The sequence below is a fragment of the Arachis ipaensis genome, chromosome B03 (assembly GCF_000816755.2).
Source record: "Arachis ipaensis cultivar K30076 chromosome B03, Araip1.1, whole genome shotgun sequence".
Taxonomy (NCBI): Eukaryota; Viridiplantae; Streptophyta; class Magnoliopsida; order Fabales; family Fabaceae; genus Arachis; species Arachis ipaensis.
The window spans coordinates 40,594,931-40,614,318 of record NC_029787.2 but is presented as its reverse complement, the minus strand read 5'-3'; the positions used below and the strand labels follow the sequence as shown (position 1 = coordinate 40,614,318).

The 19,388-nt window shown below is 34.5% G+C and overlaps 2 long non-coding RNA genes across 7 annotated transcripts; both read left to right on the top strand.

The window, feature by feature from the left end:
* On the top strand, window positions 6,002-9,197 carry LOC107630373. Of its 5 annotated transcripts, none has more exons than XR_001618260.2 (6): window positions 6,002-6,430; window positions 6,955-7,099; window positions 7,196-7,392; window positions 7,537-7,619; window positions 8,342-8,388; window positions 9,111-9,197. It is a non-coding gene; the product is annotated as an uncharacterized LOC107630373 (long non-coding RNA). The 5 variants fall into 5 exon arrangements; XR_002359289.1 differs by having other exon boundaries at window positions 6,909-7,099; window positions 7,215-7,392; XR_002359288.1 differs by having other exon boundaries at window positions 6,003-6,430; window positions 7,215-7,392; window positions 8,332-8,388.
* On the top strand, window positions 9,295-9,810 carry LOC107630375. Of its 2 annotated transcripts, none has more exons than XR_001618263.2 (2): window positions 9,295-9,373; window positions 9,453-9,810. It is a non-coding gene; the product is annotated as an uncharacterized LOC107630375 (long non-coding RNA). The 2 variants fall into 2 exon arrangements; XR_002359290.1 differs by having other exon boundaries at window positions 9,450-9,810.

Genomic DNA, 19,388 nt, shown 5'->3' with positions numbered 1-19,388 from the left:
TTTTAAATGTGTTTTTCTTTTTTTTTTTTTCAGATGAAATTGTTGTTACTTGCATAAGAATCTTTATATTTATAAAGATTTGTGAGTATATTTTGTTAAACCTTGAATTAAAATATTTGTGAATTGTTAGTAGATAATTCACTACAAGAAAAACGTTGAGTACCATTAGATTTACCGACAGAAAAACAAATAAAATCCAATGATACACTGTTTACCGTCGGATTTTGTGTCGAAATAATCTGACGGAATAACCTCGCCGGTAACAAATTACCATCAGATTTATGCATCCGACGGTAATTTGCGTCGGAATATAGATATCAAGAAAACGAAATCTGTTGCAACTTACCATCAGAAAATTTTCGAAGGTAACATTGATGCCAAATTATACGACTTTGCGCCACCTTACTGGCGGATTAATCCGATTGAAATATTTTTTCTAATTTTTTTGGAAAATTAGCTAGGCTGTTATCATCAGTATATTCCGACGGTAAATACTTTTTTTTTCGTCCATTTATAATGTATCCTGATAATTAATAATTAAAACAGTGTTTTAAACCTGATGTGAAATATCATATATACAAATTAAAAATACGGAATGATGGTAATCGAAATATCTAAAACAATGCTAATTATATTACATTCTTCTCAAAGTTTGGTAAAGAAATACATAAGATAGAACTATATTTACATTAACACTATTCAGATTCATCACCTTCTTCCTCTGGTTCACCATCCTCCTCTTTCGAGGTAGTTTCCTGATCTTCCTCTTATTCTTTGCCATCGACCCCGTCTTCCTTCTGGTGGTAGTGCGTCGTCATCTATTCTAAGGTCGATGATGTCATCATCCATAACAGTCGACCTAAGGGTGATTGAATTACTGGTATCAACCACCATTTTTGAAGTTGGGTCATCAATCTGGTAAGGTTCCTAACTCTCTGTCCCATTGGACTCAATGCGACCTCTTGGCTTAGTCTTAACCACAACCACCTAACTAGACTTGCATGAACCCGGATAAGGCAAATAGTATACATATCGTGGATTTTGAGGTAGAATAAAAGGATCGTAGTGCCTATATTTCCTAGTTACATTAACTTCAGTGACATCGTAGTCCTTGTGCTTTCGTGTTCCTTGTCGCGAACTTGGATCATACCATTCACATTTAAACACGTACACCTTATATGTAGTACGACAGAAATACTCTAATTGAATTATGTTGTGCAACACACCAAATCAATCAGAATGACCACCGCCTGAATCCCCACGAACCCAAACTCCGGTGTTATTTGTTTTCTTTCCAATGGATCATTGTAAAGAATGGAATCGATATCCATTAACATTGTATATCAGGTAGCTTGTACTCTTATTAATTGAGCCCCAACTAAATGCAACTAGTTTCCAATTTGTTGTGTTAGCTAGATACACACTAACATATTCTCTGAACCAATGTGAAAAATTGTTCAATGAGGTATGAGAATTTGTCTCTTGGTATAATCTATATGATAGAATAGGATAAATAAGTTTTGATTAGATTAAGAAGTTAATATCTTACTGATTGCAATATTTATGAAGACTTAAAAAACTCACATGAGGTATGGTGAAATCTAGTCATACTTAAGCAACACATGCAGATGTGTGACATCGATTTCCTTCTACTTTAACCAGTAGTCACTGCCCACACCCATTGCAGATCCTTTAGGAGTAAAGATTGGATATGTTGTTCCACTTGACGAGAATTTTTCCCTCTCATCGTTCCTTCCAACCCTTGTTCTACGTGACTCAATATGAGGCTAAAAATAAAATGCGGATGTTTTCTTAGCTAGGAATGCTTTGCAGATGCTGTCCTCAATTCGAGCTCTGGTCTTCACGGTGTGCTTGAATGAACCAATCATCCTCTCAAATGGGTACATCCACCTAAATTGGATTGGCCCACATAGTATTACTTCGTATGGTAGGTGGATTGCTAAGTGTTCTATAATGTCAAAAAAGGATGGAGGGAATATCCTTTCTAGCATACAAAGTATGATGAAAATGTTCTTGTCCATGATTGTGAGATCATTAATGCTAAGTTTAGTAGCACAAACTCCCTAAAGAACTCACTTATTTCTGTGAGAGGTTTCCAAATGTTGGTTGGAAGTTCTCTGAACACAACAGGAAGCAAAGACTCCATGAAGACATGACAATCATGACTCTTCAATCCAACAAGCCTATCCTGTGAGACGTTTACACACCTGCTCAAGTTAGAGGCGTAACCATCAAGAAACCTCAATTCTCTAATCCACTTACAAATATTGTCTCTGGTCCTTCGTTATAGCAAACACCACCTTTGTTTTAGCCAACCGTCCTTTCTCAAGTCTCTTTAAGTTCAGATATGGCCACCTACAAATGTCCACCAAGTCTAACTAGCCTTATCGCTATCTGTTATTTGTTCATCGTCCATTACTGTGTGCAGGATATTATAAAATACGTTTTTTTCAATGTGCATCACATCAAGACAATGTCGAACCAAGTTGTGTTTCCAATAAGGTAACTCCCAAAATATACTCTTTTTAGTCCAATTATGCTCCCTGTCATATCCCGGAGGTCTTAAACCTGACCCATTATCGATGATACTTGGGATTCCACCGATACGAAGCCAAACTTGCCTGCCACCCAACATCATGGGTGCCGCTTCTTATTCAGTTTTATTCTTTTTAAAGAGTCCTTGTTGCGCCGAAAAGGATGATCTATGTCGAGGAATCTTTGATGGCAATTAAACTACGAATTCTTACCGCCATTCTTCAACCAAAATGCCTTTGTATCGTCCATACAAATGGGACTTGCCATTCTGCCCTGAGTTGACTAACCTGATAACATCCCGTATGCAAAAAAGTTGTTACTGGTCCACATCAACACAACATGAAGTTGAAAGTTTGTCTTCGTCAAAATATCATTCATTTCTATACCATGGATCCACAACTCCTTTAACTCATCCACCAGGGGCTGCAAGAAGATATTTATTTTGGCCTTTGGATTGCTGGGACCAGGCATGATGCAAGTTAGGAACATGTATGGGTCCTTCATGCATATTTTGTGACTCAGGTTATAAGGTGTTACCACTACAGGCCAACAAGAGTACGCGTTACCGAAATTGGAATTTGGTGCAAACCCATCAAAACACAAAGCTAGTCTAATGTTTCTAGGCTCGCTCACAAATGTAGGATGGACCTAATCAAAATGCTTTCAAGCTTTTCCTTGTGACGAGTGCGTCATGATTCTATCATCTTTCTTGTTGTTACTATGCCAGGTCATGTGAAGGGTTGATTTTATCGATCCATACAATCGTTTTTGCCTAGGGATTAAAGGCAAGTAGTGCATCCGTTTCATTGGAACTCTCTTTAACTGCCGTTTACCGATTTGTTCTCTCTCGGCTTGAAACCTCGGTGATCCACAAAATTTACATTCAGTTAGGTCTGCATCCCTCTTGTAATACAACATACAACCATTCAAACAACAATCAATTTTCACCAAATTTAGAGCCAATTTCGAAACTAACTTCTTTGCCTCGTAGTGGCTCCAGGGGATGCCAGTAGTCCCGATAGGTACCAGTTCATTGCAAAGTGTGACCCACTTATCAAAAGATTCTTGGGTATGATTTGAATCTGACTTAATACTCATCATTCTAACAAAATGCAGACAACTTCGAATGAACGCACCCCTTGAACAAAGGTTTTGCGGTAGATTCTAACATATGATACAATCTCTTTGCCTCCGGGTTAGGCTCTTGTTCAGCCTCTTCCAACTTTGTAACACCTATTGCATCAAACACCATCTTGTTGTATCTCTATTGGTTATCCTCCCAATTCATTTCTTCCATGTTTAGTTCTCTCAGCACTCGAATCCTCGTTGATTGACCATCAAACCTATTCAAAGAGGGAGACTGGTTAATTTCCTACTCGTCTACTTCTCTATGTTCCGTCTACATCCAATACCCATCCTTGAACCCATTACGGTAGACTAATGTTATTAAAATTTTAATGTCATCATTGTTAATCTAATATTTAAAGGTACAAATTACAGAAGTATACAATATTTTTTTTGACAGTTTACCTCTCAAAAAGAATCCGTACACATCATTGTAAAAGGTGATAGTTTGATAGGAGAACAAAAATAACAAGAACATGTATCAATAAATAGCGTGGACACGTTAGTTCCATGGCCATGGATTGGTTTTTGGAGTTATGCATCGGGACGGGAAGGAGAGTGATATATTTAGTTGTAGTGGTTCCAATCTTCTCACTAATAGTGAGATATTTTTTTTAACTTTTATATTTTTTTATTTCGAAATCACATATCTCGCATATAGCGAGATAATTCTTTTAAAAGCTGTTGAAAGTATTCTCGCTAATAGCGAGATGAAGAAAATTAATAAATTTAATAAAATTTATTTTTTAAATTAAAAACTCACCTTGTTAGTTGAGAAAAAATAGAAGAAAATATTTTTTTTCCGTGAAAAAGTGGCTATGTATAGTTTTAGAAGCAAGTGATATGATATTGTCAGTAATTCATAAAGAGCGAGAAGGTCTCTTTGGCAGGTTGATTTAACAATTTTAGTATCTCATTTTATGAGAAATAATAATAATTTAGTATTATATGTAGCTAAAGTTGACTATTTTATAGTGAAAAATCCATAAAAATATTTTTTTTCCTAATGGAGACTACCCAACTTAGATGAAAAAGACACTCATTCTTTGTCTCCTCTCAAAATTGTGTTTTCTATTTTTCTACCATTTTTTCTTTAATTTCAATGTCTCCTAGATTTTTAGTTTAGAGTGGTGTAACAACTTTTTTATGAGTAATGGAAGGCAACATGAGTTTATTAGTGCATTTTGATGGTGAGGTTATACCATACACAACTGAAGGTGTGAAATTTGTTTGTAGGGGTCTAACTTTTTTTATTATTCCTTGCACGATGTTATTTGTAGAGCTACAAAATAGACTATGTCAATACACATACGATGATATTTCAAAAAGAGTCAGAAGCATTTTATACAAGCAGTTGGTGTTATGCCTCGGTGGTGTGATATAGTTTCAATTAATGAATGTGACCGACGAAGCCATTATGCTAGAGATGCTAATGCTTTATCGATAGAGTCAAGCTCAAGTGCCGACACTAGAGTTGTATGTTGAGTTCAATTAGTTGGCTGTTAGCGTACCCACGAGCATGCTACACTAAAATATTATGTGAAATATGCCCTTTTTAAGCATTTTCATGAAAGGCGATGGGCTGAGTGTATCCGGTGAAGCTACATGAGTCAGAAGAAAATATGCTCTCTCATTCACACTATCGCATTGGTGATTACCGCTTGTACTACCACGTGGGGAGTCATCATCATCATCACCATCATCGCTGTCACCCATGCTTGCGTCATCGGATTCCTGCTCATCCTCTTCGTCCATAGACATTCACACAAGAGACAGCATTATTAACACCACGACGAGCATGAGCATCTAGTGACATACGACCAGGTTCTGCTTCATGACAGACGGAACCTGCATGTGATTTCTCTTTATTCTATGGTTGCTGTTGTCGAGCATTGCTTATCACTGATGTGGCAGGATTCCAAAATAGAAATTGAAACTGGTCCGGTTCCAACTCTAAAAAATGAGATATTGAAGAACTTTCAACATTCCCTTCTTGATGTTGCTGCGAATAAGGTGGTTGAGGTGGATCCTGTGGTAGATAGTATAGTGGAGGAGGGTTGTTCTGTGGTGGATAGTAGAGCGGCAGTGGATGATAGTGTGGTAGATAATATGGAGGTGGAGGTGGATAGTGTGGCGGGTACTGTGGTCACTACAAAAATAATGATATAAAATGGCATTAATATTATGGGGGTTCTATAAAAACGACCTAATATTTCAATATTACGTCGTTTCTTACTGTTGCCGTAATTAATTTGTAATTAACAGCGATTGTTTTGGATTCTGGCAATTTTAAAATGCCATTATCAACTTGTATAAAATTCCCAACCCTAAATTAACTCCTCCTCATTCAGTCATTCCTTCATTGAAATGCTGCCACGGTGAGAGAAATCTTGAAGCTCTGCCACTGCGATCTCCTCTGTCACGGTCTCTCCTCCGGTGACAATCCTCTCCAGCGACGACCTCCTCCGGCGAAGTCTCCTCCAGCGGCGACCTCCTCTTGCAACATCTTCTCCAATGGCAATCTCCTCCTGCGATGATCTCCTCCTACCAGCGACGGTCTCTTCCGGCAACGTCTCCTCCAGCGGCGACCTCCTTCTGCGACGTCTTCTCCAGTGACGGTCTCCTTCGGCGACGTCTCTTCTAGCGACATCTCCTCCAGCGGTGATCTCCTCCTGTGGCGTTCTTCTACACTGGCAATCTCGTCTATCCAGCTATTGAGCTGCGAGTTTCTCCTCCGGCAGACTCACGAGTAGGTTCTTCTCCCTATTTTCCTTTGTTCTCTTGAAAATATTTCATTCTAATCGATTGTCTTAGGCTTGCCTTAGATTAGATGAACAAATTTAATTAATTTGGTTTGAATATCGGCATAGTAATCAAAATATTTCTTGTTCTTCATTCTCAGCATGTATATGCCATATTTTGTTGTTCAATTTCCATAAAAGAAAAGAGGAAAACACTCTGGAAATTGATTGAAAGAGATTGATGGTGAAACCAAACACAATCTCAACTATTTCAAAATTGACTATAACTAAATTGTTTCATCATCATCTCTTCATTGCTGTTTTAATATGGCTCTACTAGTGTCAAATGAGTTAAAACTTGAAAAGGTGATTAATTAGATGGTTGGATTTGTGTGTTCTATGTCAAATGTCAAATATGTGACACTTTCTACCTTTGGGAATGGGAGAAATTAGAAGTTACTGAATTAACAATTATCATACTTGCAGAACTTTAATAACTATTTCAGGCTTTAATCTGTGTTCCGCATATCAGAACACTCGGAGATGCTCTTATAAACCGGCTGCGATATCCTCAACAAGCTGATGGAGAAATGAGCCCCAACTACATCTGAGAAGTCACTGGTGCTAGTGGTAGTAATGCAGGAAAATTTGTTGTTCTTCACCTTCGTTTTGTTAAGGTATTTCACTTTTATTGATAATCTTAAAGATCTATACGAGATTGTAATGTATGTCTCTTATTTTAATTTGTATCAAAATGCATTGATTAAGAATAGATGTACAAAAAATGACTAGATAAAAGAAATTGAATGGTGGGAATATATATATGATGAGGCGCAACAGTGTTTTCTCAACCAAGGAGGCGCATCAACAGTGGAAACATATATATATATATATACGAAGTACTTGAGAAAATCGAAAAAGGTGCTTTTGGTTCTGCACTTCTTGTCAAGGACCAGCATGAGAAGAAAAAGTGAGATACAATTATTTCATTTCATTTCATTTCAGATCAATTTTTTAAACACTATTTCAAGACATGTAATTGTTTTGTGTTAATAGCTTAGCTGGATTTGATACTTCTTCTCATGTGTTACTAATATTTAACTTGGCCATGCAGCATCATGGAAATATTGTAGTGGATGATGTTAATGACGGAAGGATGATCTTCTAGGATTTTGCAAATAAGGGTTGGCTCAACTGGTAAGATCAAAGGAATTGGGTTTGATTCTCTTTTAGTCCTTGGTTGTAGACCATCTATAATAAATACGCTGAGATGTCATTGGGGCTCTCGGCATGCACTGGCCTAGAAGTAGAAATGATGCAACCTTGATCCCACTTTTCTTTTCTCCACCAAAAGAAAAGGAAGTATACTTATGTTTAGCTGTATGTCTTTGACTAGTTAAGTTTTTTAGCCTTGAATCTCTTTTTACTACATATAATATTTAATGTAGAATAACTAGTTTGTAGTGATGAACTTGTTTGCAATCTATTACAAATTTGATCTTGCATTCTTCAATTTTAATTTTGAGAGAGAGAGAGAGAGAGAGATATGACAACAGCTGAACTTGGATTCAAAAATCCGTTAAGCATTCATTGTCTTCTTTGTCCATTGTTATAAGAGAGGAGGAAGGAGTATATAACTACCTAGAAGGGAAAGGGAAGAAAAAAATGTCATATATCTTTGTCCACTGCTATAACAACTTCAATTTGGCTGATCCCCAAGCATTCACAGCCACTAGAAGATACATCACAACACCCTTTGCTGCTAAATCTGGAGAATTTTCACTTAATTCAGTGTGCTCTCTTCTCTTAATCTACACACCTCATATTCATTTAGATTATATATTTATTTATACTAACAAATGGCCTGCTATTTATTTATACTAACAAACACTGGTTATTTATTTTGGAGTATATGACAGGGGACGGAAAAGAATAAGAAGAATGGGAATATATTTAAAAGATGGAAGTAAGTTATTCTCCCTCGCATACTTTCTCATGGAAGTAAGAATGGGAATATATTTGAAAAATCTATACACATTTGTATATATTTATTTTCAAGGAATAAAAATGGGTTGACTTTATAGTGATGAATTGTACTATATTAGTATTTTTTTTTGTTTCTATGACATTGTGATCCATGATATAAGTATATAATATTATTCAAGTAATTAAGGGGTCTTGATCACTTGTTTAATCCAACAATCACTATCTGATCTTCTCTTCATTAGTAACAATAATATAATATAATATTATATGCAACTATAGCTATTTTTATTCTTGTACTTTTCTTTTATTTTAAATAGTTTATTTAAAAGAATCAAAAGAGTCCAATATCTTTAAACAAATTAACAGGCTCCATTTATCAAATCTCTTATACAAATTATGATGGTACTGGACATGAATTTTGTTACTTCATTCTTAATAGTAATCTTTAAGAACCTTCATGTTAAGATTCAATAAAAAATTGATATGTTGCTCAATTGGAGCCTTAGGTTTTTAGCTTTTATCCCCTCATTGAGAGGTGACTTAAAATGTGCACAGAAAATGTGAAATTTTGCACATGGTGTTTGTTAGGTAGCAACTTTAGGCAAAATTTTTCTGAGTGAATAGATCAAAAGCACATGGTGTTTGTTAATTTCTTACTTTTTTTAGTAGAATCATAAAAAGAGAAATGATGAATCTTGATAGGTGGACCTAGACCTTGGAAACTATGAGCGCTTTATGGATATCAAGTTGACTCGTGATAATAACATAACCACTGGGAAGATTTACTAGGCAAGTTTCTTTTTTTTTTCTTTCTTTCTTCACACTCCAACATGTTTTCAATAATATATGATGTTGTTTACTTGTTTCATTTCATTGTTTTCTCCTCTTTTAGATTCTGAACCAAAAAAAAAGGAAATTGCAAATGTGAAAGTCAAATGCATTGCTTGTGCTAGCCGCATTGAAAGGTAAATGCTATAATTTATCTGATTTTCCGCACGTGATTTCTATGTTGTCATACTTATTAGATTTTCTTTTTTACAGTAGGGTTGTTAAAGGAGTTGTTTCTAAGAAGAATGTGACTCATCGTCGCATGACATCAAAAGTTGATAAACCTCGCATGTTGATCCTTGGAGGGGCTCTTGAGTACAGGCACTCAAATTGTGCCTTCAATTGATCATCTTTCATCACCAAAGTTGGGTTACTATGAAGCTTTTCATGTTGAAAAGTTTGTTGAAAATCTGAGCAGTTCTGCTGCTCAAGGTAGTTTAGGGAACTGGATGGTAGATTTGACTGATTAGTGTTTATTGCAATGCTTGTATTTTGGTAAGTTTAGTAAGACAAGGTTTTGTATAGGAGTTATTACTTTTGATTTTCAATAATAAAAAATTATATATTATATTAATATTTTTTTATGAGTTCTATAATATTTCATTTATGGATTATGATTTTTTGCTATTGTGAAATTTTAATCACAAAATTATTTATTTAACGCGATAAAAATGACGGTAAAAAATTATTTTTTAAACGATAAAAAATGTCACTGTCAGGGTAAAACGGCGGTTCAAAAATACCATTTTAACCAATCAAAATGCTACTGTCAGGGTAAAAATGACAGTTCAAAAATGCCGTTTTAACCAACCAAAACGCCACTCTGTCAGGGTAATAATGGCGGTTCAAACCGCCATTTTAACCTATGCAAAAATTGCCATTTTAACCCTCGAAAAAAACGGCAGTTTGAACCGCCGTTTTAACCAACTAAAATGCCACTCTGTCAGGGTAATAATGGCGGTTCAAACCGCCATTTTAACCTATCCAAGAATCGCCATTTTAACCCTGGAAATAACAGCGGTTTGAACCGCCATTTTAACCTATTCAAAAACCGTCATTTTAACCCAGAAAATTGTGGCGGTTTTCAAAAAACCGCCGTAATAACCAGAATGGTGCCCAGAATTATGTCGCTTTATGAAACCGCCATTACTTCAAACCGCCGTAAATACAAAAAAAACCGCTGTTTTTACCAGAATTTTTTGTAGTGGGTGAATAGTGTAGGGGTGATGGGGCGGATAGTGTAGCTATGGTGGTGGTAGTTGTCGTGGTGGGGGTGGTTGTTACTATGGCGGGATCGTTGTTGTGATCAAATGAATCGACCTAAACTTTGTTGCATACAGTCAAATGACCACCAAACTCTCACCTTTTCCAATCATTGTACTCAATCGTAGCTGAATAAGGATCTGCATGAAAATCATTCGTTGTGGAATTCTCTCTAGTATGTATTTTGTTCACCATGCAACCTGATATTGTGATGCTCCTCCAAATCCTCACTATATTATTCCTCTTTTCGATGCTTATGGACTCCTCTATCCATCTAATTATCAATTCAATCTTTAGTGGATCTCTACCAAACTAGGAAACATTCCATTTCTAAATAATAGTTCCCCACACCACCCAAGACCAAGTGTAAGAGAAGAATAAATGATGAATGATCTCCTTCCCAATTCCGCAAAGCACATACCAACCATCCTTCTGAGTAACCATTCCCAATCTGCATAGTCAACCCCTAGTATTCAATCTTTCCAATATGATAAACCATATAAGTAACTCGACACAGGGTGATACAAGGCCCTTCCATAGTTTATTTGAGAAGTTGTAGATATTTTATTCAACACCTCTTTCTCTATTCTTATAAACATCTAAGAATGATTTCACTCAGTAATCATCTTTTGATTCAAGCCTCTATAACAACTTATCCACCTCATCTTTTTTAATCGTCACCTTTGATAATGAGTGCATCGAACCTACAAAATCCTCTTCTTCTCAATCCCTTAGTTGCCTCCTCCATTCTAAACTCCAAATCCAGTTTTGTCCATCCCACATATTGCAATTACTAATGCTACAATTTTTATTCTGAGCTAATCCAAATAATCATGGATACTTCTCCCTTAGCCTACCCTTTTTGAACCACCAATCAATTCTATCTAAAAATTTCGATAAGCCTCTCCCTCACCAAGATGCAAATTTGATTTGGAATGAGAATCACATTTTTGGCTTGTGTGTTCATGAAACTTGGTGATTCTTGTCCTTTTGGGGAGCTCTAGCTTGAGTTCTAGTTAGGTTTCATCACCAATTTCAGTGGGTAAAGGTAAGAGCCACTTTTTTCATGTGTTCATCAAATTTTACAAAACCTTAGTGATTGAATATTGTGTATATTATGTGGAGATAGTGTAGATTGAGTATTAGAGGCATTAAGTTGATCATTGGTGGTGCTTGAACTTGGCGGAGGTGAACTTGGAGATTGGACTTGGTGGTGTAACAATCCGAGTTTATAAAAATTAAATAATAAATTATTCATGATTTATTATTTTATTTAAAAAAAATTATTCTCCTAAAAATAATTAAATTAAATTTTATGATACTTTGAGTTTAAAATCTATTAAGATTTTTAAATTATTTTTATTATAATAAGATATTTCAAAAAAGATAAAAAAAGATTATTATTATTATTATTATTATTATTATTATTATTATTATTATTATTATTATTATTATTATTATTATTATATCTTTCTAAATATTATTATTATTATTATTATTATTATTATTATTATTATTATTATTATTATTATTATTAATGGCCGAAGCCATAAAGAAACAAAAATCAAGGAAAAGCCAAACGTTGCTTGTTTATATATAAGCATATATATACATAATGTGACACATTTCTTTTATTCCATTAATCACCTATCATCATTCTTCATTCCTTTCTTATCATCACCGTAACAGAAGAAAGGAAATAAGGAAAAGAGAGTCCGAAGCTTTCATGGAAGAAAATCGTAACTTCCACTGAAATTCCGGTTTTAATTTTTTGCCATCCGTAATTCCAATAAAAAATTTAATATGATAAAAGTGTTCGTATTTTCCTTCTTTACGTGTTGGTGTCACTTTTATTCTGTAGAAGTTGATAGGGACGTAGCTCCCCTTCTCTTTGAGTTCGGCCAATTGAAATTCTATGAGGCACAGACAATTTCTGACGTTTTCTTCTTCAGCAACTCAGTCGAAAAGCTTCTCCGGAGCTTCGAGTATTTTAATTTCGCATGAAGGTAGGGTTTCGAGTATTTGAATAAGTAATTTGATGTTGTGATTGATTATTGATTGAGTTTATATTGAATTTCTGTGATATATTGATGTATTTGTGAAGTTTATAACTTGGCTGTGATGAAACCAGCAGGGACCACTACAAGAAACACAGTTAAAATCGACAGCAAAATCGACGGTAGTGGTGGTCGCTATTAAGTTTGTCGATTTTTCAAAATTCTAATAAAATTGACGGCTTGCCAGGCCGTCGATAATAATTCAATAAAATTGACAACCTTTCTGTCTATAATATGAGGCTGAGAATTTTACCTTTTTAATAAAATCGATAGGTTTGCCGTCGATATTTGATTCATTAAAATTGACAGCACAGCCGTCGATTTAATTATTAAAATATTGACAAACATGTCGTTGATTTTTTTATTTTTCTTTGTCTATTTTAAATTTAAAAAGCGACAAGGGTGTCGTCGATTTTAATAGCCATATTTTTTTATTTTTTTATTGAAAAAATAGTTGACAATTAATACAAATAAACTTTTAAATATAGAAATAAAATTTATACTAAATATTAAATAACGAGGCAACTAAACTTTTAAATATAAAAATAAAATTTGTGCTAAATATTAGATATAATCAATTTACAAACTTATCAAAATAATAAATAATCCTCTAAAATAAAGATTCAACATAAAAATTCAAGACAACATAAATATGATAGTCCTATAGGTTATAATATTTTGAATTGGTTAGACATACACACTCAACACAAACTACTAACAGTGTTAATAGGATCAAGAATTTCTGAAGGGACCCCTTCAACTTCAATTGGGATCTCAAACCCAAAAATCTCAGTCTTCTTGTACTCAGCATTTAAGAGGCTTCCAGAGTAAATAGCATCAATGATTTTTCTTGTGTAGGGTAGCTTGATACAGCTACCATAATCATACCTGCATTAAACAAGTAAATAATCCTATTAAACATGTAATCAACTAAAGCTTTAAAAAGGACAATCATTCCGACGACGCTTACCTGCCACCAGACCAACCCGTGTTAACAAGCCAGCCTGTTATTATGTGTGACACTGCACTCCATACACTCCCTTCAAAATTGTAACTTCTAATTAAAGCTCTCTGAATATCATGATGTAGTTAATAGTATATATACTGTTATTTTTTACCAGAGATAGTAGATTCCACCATTTTATTTTATTCAACTATCATGATAATTTAAGGCGAAAATTCTTGTTGCATCAAATTTTATCTATCAATTCTAAAAATACTTCACTTCTGTTCTTCACTAATTCATAAACTCCATAGCTTGACCACAAAGGGTAATTAAAAGTAAGAAGGTCTAATAATGGAGGATCAGAAATTAATTAAAAAACTAAAAATAGTAAGGAGGCAATATAGCAGTTCAAAGAAAGCGTAACTATATATTATATAATATTTATCGGTATTAAATTATTAATTATATATGCTTTTTCGAGAAGAATGAATATATAGAAGAAAGTAGCAACACTTATTCTCTTTGAAGGTCCTCCTAAAACATCACCAGAAGAAAAGCTTTGAATCAATAGAGATTCATCATCAATTACTCCCTCCACCACCATTATATATATGGGACCTATCAGCACTTTTATTATTATTATTTTTGGTAATCACAACAATAACATTAATTTTGGTCCCATTTACTTAATTCTTAATCATTAACACAATTGACTGAATCCTACAAATTCTAGTAAACTAGGATTTTTGGTCCCATGATCATTTAGGTATAACTAAATTCAGTCAATCTCTTCATTACTACTATCCAAGCCAAGAATATAATACCTTGCCATAACTGATTAAGGGATTAACTATCAAATCCCTATCTTCTCCGAACCTAGATAGAACAACTAGCAGCTAGCAACTAAGTTTAATAATTTGATAGAAACCATTTCCAAACATATAATTATCTGCAAAGATTTCAAGAAAAATACAATGACAGCACTTCTATAAGAATGTTTCGACATTTAGGAAAATTGGCTGCCAAGGCCATGTCAATGGAATTTCAACTACACCAAACTGGCAAAATCGTTCTCCTCCCCAACAGCCAAGTAAATCCAACTCCATAATAGATATATCACAGAGCCAAATTACAACAATCATGAGGCAATTGAGACAATAAGTTAAAACAATATCTACAAACAAGAACAAAAAAAAAGAGCGCTACTTATCACCTTGGCACTCAGCACCAGCTTCACATCTTCTCTGATCTTCAATGGAACACTTCATATTCAACAAAATTACACTTTCAACTCCAACAAGCTCTTCAACCCCTACCAAAATCCTGAATCGCCACGGATCAGTATTATATTTGGTGGGACTAAAAAAATATAATTATTAAATTTCCAAGACTACCAATCACACCAAATAAAAGATTAAATCAAAATGCATTTCTCAATTCTCACAAAAACCTAAAACCAGGAACACTAACCTTTTGCTGCATCATACCTAAGATCAGGGTCAAAAAGTTTAACCATATTAACATATTCACCTATTTTAATAACCTTCAGTGGATCAATAATTCCAACTTTAACCATATTAACATATTCACCTGATCATGAGAAAAAGAAGTTAACAGGACAATTAGTGATGCTGCTTGACCTTATCTTTTGACATATAAACATCAATAAAAAAAACAAGGAACACTAACCTTTTGTTGCATCATACCTAAGATCAGGGTTGTTCTATTCCAATAGTTTGCCAACAACAACAGCACCTTCAACTCCCGCATTGGTTGCAATTGTGTGCACAAGAGTCTGGGATATTTTTCGATTTAGTTAGTAGTATATGTTAAATTAAATTGAATCTGACAACAGCTTTAACAGATAAAAGACAGGAATTAAATTAAACTAAAAGATTAAGGAAGAGAACCACACATCCAATCTAATCTAATCTAATCTTAATGGTAATCACTACTACTCCTACTACTACTAAGTTACCTTAGGTACATGCACAAGATAGAGAAGTGCAGGTTGTCTATGGACTTCATCAAGGCTGATTTTACTAAGAACTTTCTCTTCATTGATATGCTTTGGCAATGGAAGCTGAACCAATATACCTGATTGCATACATTTTTTGCCCCAAACATGAGCTAAAAATAAAAGCTTGGAATGGTAACAAGTAACATAAATCTAATACTGTGAGCATCAGAGTTTGACATTGAACTGGTGAACTTGCTTAATCAAATCGGATTTGGAAACTTGTTTAGGAAGGTGACGAAGAGGATTCTAGCTAGTTTAGAATTTTTATAAGAATATAATCGTGTTGTAAGTACAGCTTCTAAACCGGCAAGGAATCCCTTTCATACAAACGTTTTGGTTGTCACAAGTAACAAACCCCTTTGAAATTGATAACCGAAGTATTTAACCTCGGGTCGTCTTCTCAAGGAATTGCAGGGAGGTATGTTCTTATTATTGGTTATGAGTTTTGTAAATTGGGGGTTTTTGAAATAAGGAGTAAGTAATTTAAATGACAAGAAAAATAAATTAATAATAATAAAACTCTTGGCAAGGTATAAGAACTGGAAGTCCTATCCTAGTTATCCTTATCAATTGTGATGAGAATTGGATTTTTCTCGCACTTTGTTAACCTTTAACTATGAAGGTAAGTTAAGTGGATGAATTTATTTTGATTCCTCAGGTCCTAGTCTTTCCTTGGGAAAGGCTAGAGTTATTGGAACTCAAATTAATTCTTGAAGAATTCCAATTTTCAATCAACAATGAGTTCGATAATTCAAGTGTCTCCAATGACTCAACCAAACCCAAAAAGGAAAATTCTAAATTAAATTAAAAGCATTCATAAATCTGAAACACATCAAACTACGTTTAAACATAAATTCAAATCTAACATGGAAAGGTTTATAAGCTAAATTTAAAAGATAAATATCAATTAAAGCAATAAAATAAAGTAGAAAAATAAATTAAAGGAACATTGAACCTGATAAAAAGAAACAATCATGAAAGTAAGAGAAATCTTAATCCTAAATCCTAAGAGAGGGGAGAGAACCTCTCTCTCTAAAAACTACATCTAAAACTAAAATTATGAATTATGAGCTTATGATTATGAATGAATGGATTCCCCCACTTTATAGTCTCTAATCTGTGTTTTCTGGGCCAAAAATTGGGTCGAAAACAGCCCAGAAATTGCTGGAGAAGAAATCTGCCACGCTGATTTTCATCACTGCGATGCGTCCGCGTGGAGCACGCGTTAGCGTCGCCTAGCATCAGAGCAACTATGGCATATTATATATCAAATCGAAGCCCCAGACGTTAGATTTCCAACGCAACTGGAACCGCATCGTTTGAACTTCTTTAGCTCAAGTTGTGACAGTTTTAGTGCGAGAGGGTCAGGCTGACAGCTTTGCAGTTCCTTCAACTTCTTGTATTCCTTCCACTTTTGCATGCTTCCTTTCCATCCTCCAAGCCATTCCTGCCCTGTAATCTCTGAAAACACTTAACACACATATCAAGGCATCTAATGGTAATAAGAGAGGATTAATATTAGCAAATATAAGGCCAAGGAAGCATGTTTTCAATCATAGCACAAAATCAGGAAGGAAAAAGTAAAACCATGCAAATAGTATGAATAAGTGGGTAAAGAGTTGATAAAATCCACTCAATTGAGCACAAGATAAACCATAAAATAGTGGTTTATCAACCTCCCCACACTTAAACATTAGCATGTCCTCATGCTAAGCTCAAGAGAAGCTATAAAGGAGTGAAGAGGAATGGTAAAATGTATGAAATGCAATCCTATCTCTATGAATGCAACTAAATACAAAATGTTTCTACCTACTTGGTGAAAAGTAAGTAAACCTTTCAAGAACAAACATGAACTGGATTTCACTAATTCAAATCATAAAAATGAAGTACAAATAGACTTGCAGAAGAAAATAGCTCATGAAAGCCGGGAACAAAGAATCGAGCATCGAGCCCTCACCGGAAGTGTATACACTCTAATCACTCATGTGTTTAAGGTTCGATTCTCTCAATTCTGCACTAACCTTGCTTTCTAAGGCTTGCTCTTCATCTAACAATCAACATAAATTTAATGCACAGATACACATATCAAGAGGTCTTTTAAGGGTTGTAATGGGGTTAGGGTCAAGGTAGGATTGTATTTGGCCAAGTGGACTAAAATCTGAATCCTTAATTAACTTAAACTTTCCACCTAACTTTAGACAATCCATGTAATCATAATACCACATCTAACTATCCATTAACCATGTTTTCCACATATTCATGCATTCTAATTTCAAGTACAGCACATATGCATTGCTCTAACCACTTACTTTGGGACATTTTGTCCCCTTTTTGCTTAATTGTAATATTTTTTTCTTTTCTTTTTTTTATATATATATTTTTTTTTCTTTTATTTTTCTCAATGCATATGATTAAATTATTGGATGTATGAATCATGTCCTAAACATTTCTTTCACATTTTCAAAAAATTCTAACGTACTCAATTCTCAAACCAAATGTTTCTAAACCCACTTTTCCCCACACTTAATTCATAAGTATTCTCACTAGTCTAAGCTAACCAAGGATTCAAATTAAGGACATTATTGTTTTCCGCTTAGAGTTAATGATGTGCTAAAGTAAAGAACAAATGGGTATAATAGGCTCAACATTGGTTTGCAAGGAATAATGAAAGGGTAAGGCCATATGGGTATGTAAGCTCAGTGAAACAAAGGCCTCAATCATGTAAGTGTATGCATACATCAAATAATGGAAATATAGAATTAAGCAAGACAAAGATCACAATTTTAGAGAGAAAAATACATACTAAAACAGAATTTTGGTTGATAAAATACAACCAATCGAATAGGCTCAAAAATCTCACTGGTTTTGTATGTTCGAGCTCTAAACCATGTTCCAGTATAATATTTCTTCAAACAAGTTTAACATTAAATTTTATTCAAATTAGTAAAATACTTTAAAAAGTTTCTTGAAAAAGAAAATATTACTTTAACCAAGTGGTGGTAAAATATGCACAAAAAATATCAAACAAATATGCAATCAAACATGTAAATGCAATAACTAACAAGGAAAATAAACCATTGGTGTTGAGATAGAAGAGTAACTAACCCATGGAGATCGATATCGACCTCCCCACACTTAAAGATTGCACCGTCCTCGGTGCATGCTGAGATGTACAAGTGGACGGATTGCTACAACTGACGCTTGTAGATAGAGGCGCCTTAGCTGGAGGTCTCTTGGTTCCTCTCCGTGCCGGTGTCTTGTTAGTGGCCTTCTCTTTTCCTTTCTTGGTACCCATGCCTAAGGAAGAGGAAAAAGGAAGAGTGTGAAATATAGAAAACTCAGACCGGAAGGGAGAAAATTCCAAGTGATAAGGAATGCCAAAGGAAAAATGATAGCCCAACTACATGGTAGCTACAACATGTAGGGAAGACAACAATAAAGATCAAAAAGGGCAATTCAAAATAATTAGAAGTAAGAGGGTAAAAACATGCAATAGATGCAAGACATGCAAATAATAGGCATGAGAAGCATAGCTCAAGCATCAAGTAATAAATGTGCCAAATTAAAGAGCATGTGTAATGATGGTAATGATGAATGATAATCCCAAATACATGTAGAACACAAGTGTTGTGAAAAAGAGGTATGCAAGTGAAAGAGTAAAATAAAATAAGATTCAAAATGCCATAAAAGCTTTTTCACAAACACTGGGTGTGCAAGTTAAAATAGGGATGAAAATAATGTAATCCAAATGTATATGAGAGCCATAAGTAAATGTCAATTGTCAAATCTCTCCTCAGAATAGCCACATGCTCAAATAAAATAAGGTACTATCCAAATAAAACTCCAACACCAACATAAAAATGCAT